The sequence below is a fragment of the Equus asinus genome, chromosome 28 (genome assembly GCF_041296235.1).
Source record: "Equus asinus isolate D_3611 breed Donkey chromosome 28, EquAss-T2T_v2, whole genome shotgun sequence".
NCBI classification, from domain to species: domain Eukaryota; kingdom Metazoa; phylum Chordata; class Mammalia; order Perissodactyla; family Equidae; genus Equus; species Equus asinus.
The window spans coordinates 2,017,526-2,032,681 of record NC_091817.1 but is presented as its reverse complement, the minus strand read 5'-3'; positions in this window follow the sequence as shown (position 1 = coordinate 2,032,681).

Here is a 15,156-nt window from a genome sequence, read left to right as displayed (position 1 = left end):
GGAGACCCGGTGAAAAAGCAACCCTGAAAAAGGTACCCTCTGAAACTGAGGAAGCAGGGCAACAGTGCCTAGCTCAGGTGACAATCTTTAAGCAAAAGAAACACACAAGGGCGTGGGGAGCTGGCGAAAAGGCAACACTGAGAAATCCACCCTCTGAAACGGACGAAGATGGGCAACAGAGGCTAGCTCAGGTGGCAATCTTTAAGCAAAAGAAACACACAAGGGCGTGGAGACCTGGGGAAAAAGCAACACGGAGAAATCCACCCTCTGAAACTGAGGAAGATGGGCAAGAGAGGCTACCTCAGGTGGCAATCCTTAAGCAAAAACAAAGCACAAAGGCGTGGAGCCCTGGGGACAAAGCAACCCTGAAATATCTACCCTCTGAAACTGAGGAACATGGGCAAGAGAGGCTAGCTCAGGTGGCACTCGTTAAGCAAAAACAAAACCCAAAGGCGTGGAGACCTGGGGAAAAAGCAACCCTGAAATATCTACCCTCTGAAACTGAGGAAGATGGGCAAGAGAGGCTGGCTTCAGGTGGCAATCTTTAAGCAAAAGAAACACACAAGGGCGTGGAGGCCTGGGGAAAAAGCAACACGGAGAAATCCACCCTCTGAAACTGAGGGACATGGGCAAAAGAAGCTAGCTCAGGTTGCAACCTTGAAGCAGAAAAAAAACACAAGGGCGTGCAGACCTGGCAAAAAAGCAACAGTGAGAAATCTACCCTCTGAAACCGACGAAGATGGACAACAGAGGCTAGCTCAGGTGGCAATTTTTAAGGAAAAATAAAAGGAAGTGCGTGGAGACCTGGGGAAAAAGCAACACGGAGAAATCTACCCTCTAGAACTGAGAAAGAAGCGCAACAGAGGCTAGCTCAGGTGGCAATCTTTAAGCAAAAAAAATAAGATAAAAAAATACAATGGCGAGGAGACCCGGTGAAAAAGCAACCCTGAAAAAGGTACCCTCTGAAACTGAGGAAGCAGGGCAACAGTGCCTAGCTCAGGTGACAATCTTTAAGCAAAAGAAACACACAAGGGCGTGGGGAGCTGGAGAAAAGGCAACACTGAGAAATCCACCCTCTGAAACGGACGAAGATGGGCAACAGAGGCTAGCTCAGGTGGCAATCTTTAAGCAAAAGAAACACACAAGGGCGTGGAGACCTGGGGAAAAAGCAACACGGAGAAATCCACCCTCTGAAACTGAGGAAGATGGGCAAGAGAGGCTACCTCAGGTGGCAATCCTTAAGCAAAAACAAAGCACAAAGGCGTGGAGCCCTGGGGACAAAGCAACCCTGAAATATCTACCCTCTGAAACTGAGGAACATGGGCAAGAGAGGCTAGCTCAGGTGGCACTCGTTAAGCAAAAACAAAACCCAAAGGCGTGGAGACCTGGGGAAAAAGCAACCCTGAAATATCTACCCTCTGAAACTGAGGAAGATGGGCAAGAGAGGCTGGCTTCAGGTGGCAATCTTTAAGCAAAAGAAACACACAAGGGCGTGGGGAGCTGGGGAAAAGGCAACACTGAGAAATCCACCCTCTGAAACGGACGAAGATGGGCAACAGATGCTAGCTCAGGTGGCAATCGTTAAGCAAAAGAAACACACAAGGGCGTGGAGGCCTGGGGAAAAAGCAACACGGAGAAATCCACCCTCTGAAACTGAGGAACATGGGCAAAAGAAGCTAGCTCAGGTTGCAACCTTGAAGCAGAAAAAAAACACAAGGGCGTGCAGACCTGGCAAAAAAGCAACAGTGAGAAATCTACCCTCTGAAACCGACGAAGATGGACAACAGAGGCTAGCTCAGGTGGCAATTTTTAAGCAGAAAAAAAAAAGGAAGTGCGTGGAGACCTGGGGAAAAAGCAACACGGAGAAATCTACCCTCTAGAACTGAGAAAGAAGCGCAACAGAGGCTAGCTCAGGTGGCAATCTTTAAGCAAAAAAAATAAGATAAAAAAATACAATGGCGAGGAGACCCGGTGAAAAAGCAACCCTGAAAAAGGTACCCTCTGAAACTGAGGAAGCAGGGCAACAGTGCCTAGCTCAGGTGACAATCTTTAAGCAAAAGAAACACACAAGGGCGTGGGGAGCTGGCGAAAAGGCAACACTGAGAAATCCACCCTCTGAAACGGACGAAGATGGGCAACAGAGGCTAGCTCAGGTGGCAATCTTTAAGCAAAAGAAACACACAAGGGCGTGGAGACCTGGGGAAAAAGCAACACGGAGAAATCCACCCTCTGAAACTGAGGAAGATGGGCAAGAGAGGCTACCTCAGGTGGCAATCCTTAAGCAAAAACAAAGCACAAAGGCGTGGAGCCCTGGGGACAAAGCAACCCTGAAATATCTACCCTCTGAAACTGAGGAACATGGGCAAGAGAGGCTAGCTCAGGTGGCACTCGTTAAGCAAAAACAAAACCCAAAGGCGTGGAGACCTGGGGAAAAAGCAACCCTGAAATATCTACCCTCTGAAACTGAGGAAGATGGGCAAGAGAGGCTGGCTTCAGGTGGCAATCTTTAAGCAAAAGAAACACACAAGGGCGTGGGGAGCTGGGGAAAAGGCAACACTGAGAAATCCACCCTCTGAAACGGACGAAGATGGGCAACAGAGGCTAGCTCAGGTGGCAATCGTTAAGCAAAAGAAACACACAAGGGCGTGGAGGCCTGGGGAAAAAGCAACACGGAGAAATCCACCCTCTGAAACTGAGGAACATGGGCAAAAGAAGCTAGCTCAGGTTGCAACCTTGAAGCAGAAAAAAAACACAAGGGCGTGCAGACCTGGCAAAAAAGCAACAGTGAGAAATCTACCCTCTGAAACCGACGAAGATGGACAACAGAGGCTAGCTCAGGTGGCAATTTTTAAGGAAAAATAAAAGGAAGTGCGTGGAGACCTGGGGAAAAAGCAACACGGAGAAATCTACCCTCTAGAACTGAGAAAGAAGCGCAACAGAGGCTAGCTCAGGTGGCAATCTTTAAGCAAAAAAAATAAGATAAAAAAATACAATGGCGAGGAGACCCGGTCAAAAAGCAACCCTGAAAAAGGTACCCTCTGAAACTGAGGAAGCAGGGCAACAGTGCCTAGCTCAGGTGACAATCTTTAAGCAAAAGAAACACACAAGGGCGTGGGGAGCTGGCGAAAAGGCAACACTGAGAAATCCACCCTCTGAAACGGACGAAGATGGGCAACAGAGGCTAGCTCAGGTGGCAATCTTTAAGCAAAAGAAACACACAAGGGCGTGGAGACCTGGGGAAAAAGCAACACGGAGAAATCCACCCTCTGAAACTGAGGAAGATGGGCAAGAGAGGCTACCTCAGGTGGCAATCCTTAAGCAAAAACAAAGCACAAAGGCGTGGAGCCCTGGGGACAAAGCAACCCTGAAATATCTACCCTCTGAAACTGAGGAACATGGGCAAGAGAGGCTAGCTCAGGTGGCACTCGTTAAGCAAAAACAAAACCCAAAGGCGTGGAGACCTGGGGAAAAAGCAACCCTGAAATATCTACCCTCTGAAACTGAGGAAGATGGGCAAGAGAGGCTGGCTTCAGGTGGCAATCTTTAAGCAAAAGAAACACACAAGGGCGTGGGGAGCTGGGGAAAAGGCAACACTGAGAAATCCACCCTCTGAAACGGACGAAGATGGGCAACAGAGGCTAGCTCAGGTGGCAATCGTTAAGCAAAAGAAACACACAAGGGCGTGGAGGCCTGGGGAAAAAGCAACACGGAGAAATCCACCCTCTGAAACTGAGGAACATGGGCAAAAGAAGCTAGCTCAGGTTGCAACCTTGAAGCAGAAAAAAAACACAAGGGCGTGCAGACCTGGCAAAAAAGCAACAGTGAGAAATCTACCCTCTGAAACCGACGAAGATGGACAACAGAGGCTAGCTCAGGTGGCAATTTTTAAGGAAAAATAAAAGGAAGTGCGTGGAGACCTGGGGAAAAAGCAACACGGAGAAATCTACCCTCTAGAACTGAGAAAGAAGCGCAACAGAGGCTAGCTCAGGTGGCAATCTTTAAGCAAAAAAAATAAGATAAAAAAATACAATGGCGAGGAGACCCGGTGAAAAAGCAACCCTGAAAAAGGTACCCTCTGAAACTGAGGAAGCAGGGCAACAGTGCCTAGCTCAGGTGACAATCTTTAAGCAAAAGAAACACACAAGGGCGTGGGGAGCTGGCGAAAAGGCAACACTGAGAAATCCACCCTCTGAAACGGACGAAGATGGGCAACAGAGGCTAGCTCAGGTGGCAATCTTTAAGCAAAAGAAACACACAAGGGCGTGGAGACCTGGGGAAAAAGCAACACGGAGAAATCCACCCTCTGAAACTGAGGAAGATGGGCAAGAGAGGCTACCTCAGGTGGCAATCCTTAAGCAAAAACAAAGCACAAAGGCGTGGAGCCCTGGGGACAAAGCAACCCTGAAATATCTACCCTCTGAAACTGAGGAACATGGGCAAGAGAGGCTAGCTCAGGTGGCAATCGTTAAGCAAAAACAAAACACAAAGGCGTGGAGACCTGGGGAAAAAGCAACCCTGAAATATCTACCCTCTGAAACTGAGGAAGATGGGCAAGAGAGGCTGGCTTCAGGTGGCAATCTTTAAGCAAAAGAAACACACAAGGGCGTGGAGGCCTGGGGAAAAAGCAACACGGAGAAATCCACCCTCTGAAACTGAGGGACATGGGCAAAAGAAGCTAGCTCAGGTTGCAACCTTTAAGCAGAAAAAAAACACAAGGGCGTGCAGACCTGGCAAAAAAGCAACAGTGAGAAATCTACCCTCTGAAACCGACGAAGATGGACAACAGAGGCTAGCTCAGGTGGCAATTTTTAAGGAAAAATAAAAGGAAGTGCGTGGAGACCTGGGGAAAAAGCAACACGGAGAAATCTACCCTCTAGAACTGAGAAAGAAGCGCAACAGAGGCTAGCTCAGGTGGCAATCTTTAAGCAAAAAAAATAAGATAAAAAAATACAATGGCGAGGAGACCCGGTGAAAAAGCAACCCTGAAAAAGGTACCCTCTGAAACTGAGGAAGCAGGGCAACAGTGCCTAGCTCAGGTGACAATCTTTAAGCAAAAGAAACACACAAGGGCGTGGGGAGCTGGCGAAAAGGCAACACTGAGAAATCCACCCTCTGAAACGGACGAAGATGGGCAACAGAGGCTAGCTCAGGTGGCAATCTTTAAGCAAAAGAAACACACAAGGGCGTGGAGACCTGGGGAAAAAGCAACACGGAGAAATCCACCCTCTGAAACTGAGGAAGATGGGCAAGAGAGGCTACCTCAGGTGGCAATCCTTAAGCAAAAACAAAGCACAAAGGCGTGGAGCCCTGGGGACAAAGCAACCCTGAAATATCTACCCTCTGAAACTGAGGAACATGGGCAAGAGAGGCTAGCTCAGGTGGCACTCGTTAAGCAAAAACAAAACCCAAAGGCGTGGAGACCTGGGGAAAAAGCAACCCTGAAATATCTACCCTCTGAAACTGAGGAAGATGGGCAAGAGAGGCTGGCTTCAGGTGGCAATCTTTAAGCAAAAGAAACACACAAGGGCGTGGGGAGCTGGGGAAAAGGCAACACTGAGAAATCCACCCTCTGAAACGGACGAAGATGGGCAACAGAGGCTAGCTCAGGTGGCAATCGTTAAGCAAAAGAAACACACAAGGGCGTGGAGGCCTGGGGAAAAAGCAACACGGAGAAATCCACCCTCTGAAACTGAGGAACATGGGCAAAAGAAGCTAGCTCAGGTTGCAACCTTTAAGCAGAAAAAAAACACAAGGGCGTGCAGACCTGGCAAAAAAGCAACAGTGAGAAATCTACCCTCTGAAACCGACGAAGATGGACAACAGAGGCTAGCTCAGGTGGCAATTTTTAAGGAAAAATAAAAGGAAGTGCGTGGAGACCTGGGGAAAAAGCAACACGGAGAAATCTACCCTCTAGAACTGAGAAAGAAGCGCAACAGAGGCTAGCTCAGGTGGCAATCTTTAAGCAAAAAAAATAAGATAAAAAAATACAATGGCGAGGAGACCCGGTGAAAAAGCAACCCTGAAAAAGGTACCCTCTGAAACTGAGGAAGCAGGGCAACAGTGCCTAGCTCAGGTGACAATCTTTAAGCAAAAGAAACACACAAGGGCGTGGGGAGCTGGCGAAAAGGCAACACTGAGAAATCCACCCTCTGAAACGGACGAAGATGGGCAACAGAGGCTAGCTCAGGTGGCAATCTTTAAGCAAAAGAAACACACAAGGGCGTGGAGACCTGGGGAAAAAGCAACACGGAGAAATCCACCCTCTGAAACTGAGGAAGATGGGCAAGAGAGGCTACCTCAGGTGGCAATCCTTAAGCAAAAACAAAGCACAAAGGCGTGGAGCCCTGGGGACAAAGCAACCCTGAAATATCTACCCTCTGAAACTGAGGAACATGGGCAAGAGAGGCTAGCTCAGGTGGCAATCGTTAAGCAAAAACAAAACACAAAGGCGTGGAGACCTGGGGAAAAAGCAACCCTGAAATATCTACCCTCTGAAACTGAGGAAGATGGGCAAGAGAGGCTGGCTTCAGGTGGCAATCTTTAAGCAAAAGAAACACACAAGGGCGTGGAGGCCTGGGGAAAAAGCAACACGGAGAAATCCACCCTCTGAAACTGAGGGACATGGGCAAAAGAAGCTAGCTCAGGTTGCAACCTTTAAGCAGAAAAAAAACACAAGGGCGTGCAGACCTGGCAAAAAAGCAACAGTGAGAAATCTACCCTCTGAAACCGACGAAGATGGACAACAGAGGCTAGCTCAGGTGGCAATTTTTAAGGAAAAATAAAAGGAAGTGCGTGGAGACCTGGGGAAAAAGCAACACGGAGAAATCTACCCTCTAGAACTGAGAAAGAAGCGCAACAGAGGCTAGCTCAGGTGGCAATCTTTAAGCAAAAAAAATAAGATAAAAAAATACAATGGCGAGGAGACCCGGTGAAAAAGCAACCCTGAAAAAGGTACCCTCTGAAACTGAGGAAGCAGGGCAACAGTGCCTAGCTCAGGTGACAATCTTTAAGCAAAAGAAACACACAAGGGCGTGGGGAGCTGGCGAAAAGGCAACACTGAGAAATCCACCCTCTGAAACGGACGAAGATGGGCAACAGAGGCTAGCTCAGGTGGCAATCTTTAAGCAAAAGAAACACACAAGGGCGTGGAGACCTGGGGAAAAAGCAACACGGAGAAATCCACCCTCTGAAACTGAGGAAGATGGGCAAGAGAGGCTACCTCAGGTGGCAATCCTTAAGCAAAAACAAAGCACAAAGGCGTGGAGCCCTGGGGACAAAGCAACCCTGAAATATCTACCCTCTGAAACTGAGGAACATGGGCAAGAGAGGCTAGCTCAGGTGGCACTCGTTAAGCAAAAACAAAACCCAAAGGCGTGGAGACCTGGGGAAAAAGCAACCCTGAAATATCTACCCTCTGAAACTGAGGAAGATGGGCAAGAGAGGCTGGCTTCAGGTGGCAATCTTTAAGCAAAAGAAACACACAAGGGCGTGGGGAGCTGGGGAAAAGGCAACACTGAGAAATCCACCCTCTGAAACGGACGAAGATGGGCAACAGAGGCTAGCTCAGGTGGCACTCGTTAAGCAAAAGAAACACACAAGGGCGTGGAGGCCTGGGGAAAAAGCAACACGGAGAAATCCACCCTCTGAAACTGAGGAACATGGGCAAAAGAAGCTAGCTCAGGTTGCAACCTTGAAGCAGAAAAAAAACACAAGGGCGTGCAGACCTGGCAAAAAAGCAACAGTGAGAAATCTACCCTCTGAAACCGACGAAGATGGACAACAGAGGCTAGCTCAGGTGGCAATTTTTAAGGAAAAATAAAAGGAAGTGCGTGGAGACCTGGGGAAAAAGCAACACGGAGAAATCTACCCTCTAGAACTGAGAAAGAAGCGCAACAGAGGCTAGCTCAGGTGGCAATCTTTAAGCAAAAAAAATAAGATAAAAAAATACAATGGCGAGGAGACCCGGTGAAAAAGCAACCCTGAAAAAGGTACCCTCTGAAACTGAGGAAGCAGGGCAACAGTGCCTAGCTCAGGTGACAATCTTTAAGCAAAAGAAACACACAAGGGCGTGGGGAGCTGGCGAAAAGGCAACACTGAGAAATCCACCCTCTGAAACGGACGAAGATGGGCAACAGAGGCTAGCTCAGGTGGCAATCTTTAAGCAAAAGAAACACACAAGGGCGTGGAGACCTGGGGAAAAAGCAACACGGAGAAATCCACCCTCTGAAACTGAGGAAGATGGGCAAGAGAGGCTACCTCAGGTGGCAATCCTTAAGCAAAAACAAAGCACAAAGGCGTGGAGCCCTGGGGACAAAGCAACCCTGAAATATCTACCCTCTGAAACTGAGGAACATGGGCAAGAGAGGCTAGCTCAGGTGGCAATCGTTAAGCAAAAACAAAACCCAAAGGCGTGGAGACCTGGGGAAAAAGCAACCCTGAAATATCTACCCTCTGAAACTGAGGAAGATGGGCAAGAGAGGCTGGCTTCAGGTGGCAATCTTTAAGCAAAAGAAACACACAAGGGCGTGGAGGCCTGGGGAAAAAGCAACACGGAGAAATCCACCCTCTGAAACTGAGGGACATGGGCAAAAGAAGCTAGCTCAGGTTGCAACCTTTAAGCAGAAAAAAAACACAAGGGCGTGCAGACCTGGCAAAAAAGCAACAGTGAGAAATCTACCCTCTGAAACCGACGAAGATGGACAACAGAGGCTAGCTCAGGTGGCAATTTTTAAGGAAAAATAAAAGGAAGTGCGTGGAGACCTGGGGAAAAAGCAACACGGAGAAATCTACCCTCTAGAACTGAGAAAGAAGCGCAACAGAGGCTAGCTCAGGTGGCAATCTTTAAGCAAAAAAAATAAGATAAAAAAATACAATGGCGAGGAGACCCGGTCAAAAAGCAACCCTGAAAAAGGTACCCTCTGAAACTGAGGAAGCAGGGCAACAGTGCCTAGCTCAGGTGACAATCTTTAAGCAAAAGAAACACACAAGGGCGTGGGGAGCTGGCGAAAAGGCAACACTGAGAAATCCACCCTCTGAAACGGACGAAGATGGGCAACAGAGGCTAGCTCAGGTGGCAATCTTTAAGCAAAAGAAACACACAAGGGCGTGGAGACCTGGGGAAAAAGCAACACGGAGAAATCCACCCTCTGAAACTGAGGAAGATGGGCAAGAGAGGCTACCTCAGGTGGCAATCCTTAAGCAAAAACAAAGCACAAAGGCGTGGAGCCCTGGGGACAAAGCAACCCTGAAATATCTACCCTCTGAAACTGAGGAACATGGGCAAGAGAGGCTAGCTCAGGTGGCACTCGTTAAGCAAAAACAAAACCCAAAGGCGTGGAGACCTGGGGAAAAAGCAACCCTGAAATATCTACCCTCTGAAACTGAGGAAGATGGGCAAGAGAGGCTGGCTTCAGGTGGCAATCTTTAAGCAAAAGAAACACACAAGGGCGTGGAGGCCTGGGGAAAAAGCAACACGGAGAAATCCACCCTCTGAAACTGAGGGACATGGGCAAAAGAAGCTAGCTCAGGTTGCAACCTTTAAGCAGAAAAAAAACACAAGGGCGTGCAGACCTGGCAAAAAAGCAACAGTGAGAAATCTACCCTCTGAAACCGACGAAGATGGACAACAGAGGCTAGCTCAGGTGGCAATTTTTAAGGAAAAATAAAAGGAAGTGCGTGGAGACCTGGGGAAAAAGCAACACGGAGAAATCTACCCTCTAGAACTGAGAAAGAAGCGCAACAGAGGCTAGCTCAGGTGGCAATCTTTAAGCAAAAAAAATAAGATAAAAAAATACAATGGCGAGGAGACCCGGTGAAAAAGCAACCCTGAAAAAGGTACCCTCTGAAACTGAGGAAGCAGGGCAACAGTGCCTAGCTCAGGTGACAATCTTTAAGCAAAAGAAACACACAAGGGCGTGGGGAGCTGGCGAAAAGGCAACACTGAGAAATCCACCCTCTGAAACGGACGAAGATGGGCAACAGAGGCTAGCTCAGGTGGCAATCTTTAAGCAAAAGAAACACACAAGGGCGTGGAGACCTGGGGAAAAAGCAACACGGAGAAATCCACCCTCTGAAACTGAGGAAGATGGGCAAGAGAGGCTACCTCAGGTGGCAATCCTTAAGCAAAAACAAAGCACAAAGGCGTGGAGCCCTGGGGACAAAGCAACCCTGAAATATCTACCCTCTGAAACTGAGGAACATGGGCAAGAGAGGCTAGCTCAGGTGGCACTCGTTAAGCAAAAACAAAACCCAAAGGCGTGGAGACCTGGGGAAAAAGCAACCCTGAAATATCTACCCTCTGAAACTGAGGAAGATGGGCAAGAGAGGCTGGCTTCAGGTGGCAATCTTTAAGCAAAAGAAACACACAAGGGCGTGGGGAGCTGGGGAAAAGGCAACACTGAGAAATCCACCCTCTGAAACGGACGAAGATGGGCAACAGAGGCTAGCTCAGGTGGCAATCGTTAAGCAAAAGAAACACACAAGGGCGTGGAGGCCTGGGGAAAAAGCAACACGGAGAAATCCACCCTCTGAAACTGAGGAACATGGGCAAAAGAAGCTAGCTCAGGTTGCAACCTTGAAGCAGAAAAAAAACACAAGGGCGTGCAGACCTGGCAAAAAAGCAACAGTGAGAAATCTACCCTCTGAAACCGACGAAGATGGACAACAGAGGCTAGCTCAGGTGGCAATTTTTAAGGAAAAATAAAAGGAAGTGCGTGGAGACCTGGGGAAAAAGCAACACGGAGAAATCTACCCTCTAGAACTGAGAAAGAAGCGCAACAGAGGCTAGCTCAGGTGGCAATCTTTAAGCAAAAATAATAAAATAAAAAAATACAATGGCGAGGAGACCCGGTCAAAAAGCAACCCTGAAAAAGGTACCCTCTGAAACTGAGGAAGCAGGGCAACAGTGCCTAGCTCAGGTGACAATCTTTAAGCAAAAGAAACACACAAGGGCGTGGGGAGCTGGCGAAAAGGCAACACTGAGAAATCCACCCTCTGAAACGGACGAAGATGGGCAACAGAGGCTAGCTCAGGTGGCAATCTTTAAGCAAAAGAAACACACAAGGGCGTGGAGACCTGGGGAAAAAGCAACACGGAGAAATCCACCCTCTGAAACTGAGGAAGATGGGCAAGAGAGGCTACCTCAGGTGGCAATCCTTAAGCAAAAACAAAGCACAAAGGCGTGGAGCCCTGGGGACAAAGCAACCCTGAAATATCTACCCTCTGAAACTGAGGAACATGGGCAAGAGAGGCTAGCTCAGGTGGCACTCGTTAAGCAAAAACAAAACCCAAAGGCGTGGAGACCTGGGGAAAAAGCAACCCTGAAATATCTACCCTCTGAAACTGAGGAAGATGGGCAAGAGAGGCTGGCTTCAGGTGGCAATCTTTAAGCAAAAGAAACACACAAGGGCGTGGGGAGCTGGGGAAAAGGCAACACTGAGAAATCCACCCTCTGAAACGGACGAAGATGGGCAACAGAGGCTAGCTCAGGTGGCACTCGTTAAGCAAAAGAAACACACAAGGGCGTGGAGGCCTGGGGAAAAAGCAACACGGAGAAATCCACCCTCTGAAACTGAGGAACATGGGCAAAAGAAGCTAGCTCAGGTTGCAACCTTGAAGCAGAAAAAAAACACAAGGGCGTGCAGACCTGGCAAAAAAGCAACAGTGAGAAATCTACCCTCTGAAACCGACGAAGATGGACAACAGAGGCTAGCTCAGGTGGCAATTTTTAAGGAAAAATAAAAGGAAGTGCGTGGAGACCTGGGGAAAAAGCAACACGGAGAAATCTACCCTCTAGAACTGAGAAAGAAGCGCAACAGAGGCTAGCTCAGGTGGCAATCTTTAAGCAAAAAAAATAAAATAAAAAAATACAATGGCGAGGAGACCCGGTCAAAAAGCAACCCTGAAAAAGGTACCCTCTGAAACTGAGGAAGCAGGGCAACAGTGCCTAGCTCAGGTGACAATCTTTAAGCAAAAGAAACACACAAGGGCGTGGGGAGCTGGCGAAAAGGCAACACTGAGAAATCCACCCTCTGAAACGGACGAAGATGGGCAACAGAGGCTAGCTCAGGTGGCAATCTTTAAGCAAAAGAAACACACAAGGGCGTGGAGACCTGGGGAAAAAGCAACACGGAGAAATCCACCCTCTGAAACTGAGGAAGATGGGCAAGAGAGGCTACCTCAGGTGGCAATCCTTAAGCAAAAACAAAGCACAAAGGCGTGGAGCCCTGGGGACAAAGCAACCCTGAAATATCTACCCTCTGAAACTGAGGAACATGGGCAAGAGAGGCTAGCTCAGGTGGCACTCGTTAAGCAAAAACAAAACCCAAAGGCGTGGAGACCTGGGGAAAAAGCAACCCTGAAATATCTACCCTCTGAAACTGAGGAAGATGGGCAAGAGAGGCTGGCTTCAGGTGGCAATCTTTAAGCAAAAGAAACACACAAGGGCGTGGAGGCCTGGGGAAAAAGCAACACGGAGAAATCCACCCTCTGAAAGTGAGGGACATGGGCAAAAGAAGCTAGCTCAGGTTGCAACCTTGAAGCAGAAAAAAAACACAAGGGCGTGCAGACCTGGCAAAAAAGCAACAGTGAGAAATCTACCCTCTGAAACCGACGAAGATGGACAACAGAGGCTAGCTCAGGTGGCAATTTTTAAGGAAAAATAAAAGGAAGTGCGTGGAGACCTGGGGAAAAAGCAACACGGAGAAATCTACCCTCTAGAACTGAGAAAGAAGCGCAACAGAGGCTAGCTCAGGTGGCAATCTTTAAGCAAAAAAAATAAGATAAAAAAATACAATGGCGAGGAGACCCGGTGAAAAAGCAACCCTGAAAAAGGTACCCTCTGAAACTGAGGAAGCAGGGCAACAGTGCCTAGCTCAGGTGACAATCTTTAAGCAAAAGAAACACACAAGGGCGTGGGGAGCTGGCGAAAAGGCAACACTGAGAAATCCACCCTCTGAAACGGACGAAGATGGGCAACAGAGGCTAGCTCAGGTGGCAATCTTTAAGCAAAAGAAACACACAAGGGCGTGGAGACCTGGGGAAAAAGCAACACGGAGAAATCCACCCTCTGAAACTGAGGAAGATGGGCAAGAGAGGCTACCTCAGGTGGCAATCCTTAAGCAAAAACAAAGCACAAAGGCGTGGAGCCCTGGGGACAAAGCAACCCTGAAATATCTACCCTCTGAAACTGAGGAACATGGGCAAGAGAGGCTAGCTCAGGTGGCACTCGTTAAGCAAAAACAAAACCCAAAGGCGTGGAGACCTGGGGAAAAAGCAACCCTGAAATATCTACCCTCTGAAACTGAGGAAGATGGGCAAGAGAGGCTGGCTTCAGGTGGCAATCTTTAAGCAAAAGAAACACACAAGGGCGTGGGGAGCTGGGGAAAAGGCAACACTGAGAAATCCACCCTCTGAAACGGACGAAGATGGGCAACAGAGGCTAGCTCAGGTGGCAATCGTTAAGCAAAAGAAACACACAAGGGCGTGGAGGCCTGGGGAAAAAGCAACACGGAGAAATCCACCCTCTGAAACTGAGGAACATGGGCAAAAGAAGCTAGCTCAGGTTGCAACCTTGAAGCAGAAAAAAAACACAAGGGCGTGCAGACCTGGCAAAAAAGCAACAGTGAGAAATCTACCCTCTGAAACCGACGAAGATGGACAACAGAGGCTAGCTCAGGTGGCAATTTTTAAGGAAAAATAAAAGGAAGTGCGTGGAGACCTGGGGAAAAAGCAACACGGAGAAATCTACCCTCTAGAACTGAGAAAGAAGCGCAACAGAGGCTAGCTCAGGTGGCAATCTTTAAGCAAAAAAAATAAAATAAAAAAATACAATGGCGAGGAGACCCGGTCAAAAAGCAACCCTGAAAAAGGTACCCTCTGAAACTGAGGAAGCAGGGCAACAGTGCCTAGCTCAGGTGACAATCTTTAAGCAAAAGAAACACACAAGGGCGTGGGGAGCTGGCGAAAAGGCAACACTGAGAAATCCACCCTCTGAAACGGACGAAGATGGGCAACAGAGGCTAGCTCAGGTGGCAATCTTTAAGCAAAAGAAACACACAAGGGCGTGGAGACCTGGGGAAAAAGCAACACGGAGAAATCCACCCTCTGAAACTGAGGAAGATGGGCAAGAGAGGCTACCTCAGGTGGCAATCCTTAAGCAAAAACAAAGCACAAAGGCGTGGAGCCCTGGGGACAAAGCAACCCTGAAATATCTACCCTCTGAAACTGAGGAACATGGGCAAGAGAGGCTAGCTCAGGTGGCACTCGTTAAGCAAAAACAAAACCCAAAGGCGTGGAGACCTGGGGAAAAAGCAACCCTGAAATATCTACCCTCTGAAACTGAGGAAGATGGGCAAGAGAGGCTGGCTTCAGGTGGCAATCTTTAAGCAAAAGAAACACACAAGGGCGTGGGGAGCTGGGGAAAAGGCAACACTGAGAAATCCACCCTCTGAAACGGACGAAGATGGGCAACAGAGGCTAGCTCAGGTGGCAATCGTTAAGCAAAAGAAACACACAAGGGCGTGGAGGCCTGGGGAAAAAGCAACACGGAGAAATCCACCCTCTGAAACTGAGGAACATGGGCAAAAGAAGCTAGCTCAGGTTGCAACCTTGAAGCAGAAAAAAAACACAAGGGCGTGCAGACCTGGCAAAAAAGCAACAGTGAGAAATCTACCCTCTGAAACCGACGAAGATGGACAACAGAGGCTAGCTCAGGTGGCAATTTTTAAGGAAAAATAAAAGGAAGTGCGTGGAGACCTGGGGAAAAAGCAACACGGAGAAATCTACCCTCTAGAACTGAGAAAGAAGCGCAACAGAGGCTAGCTCAGGTGGCAATCTTTAAGCAAAAAAAATAAGATAAAAAAATACAATGGCGAGGAGACCCGGTGAAAAAGCAACCCTGAAAAAGGTACCCTCTGAAACTGAGGAAGCAGGGCAACAGTGCCTAGCTCAGGTGACAATCTTTAAGCAAAAGAAACACACAAGGGCGTGGGGAGCTGGCGAAAAGGCAACACTGAGAAATCCACCCTCTGAAACGGACGAAGATGGGCAACAGAGGCTAGCTCAGGTGGCAATCTTTAAGCAAAAGAAACACACAAGGGCGTGGAGACCTGGGGAAAAAGCAACACGGAGAAATCCACCCTCTGAAACTGAGGAAGA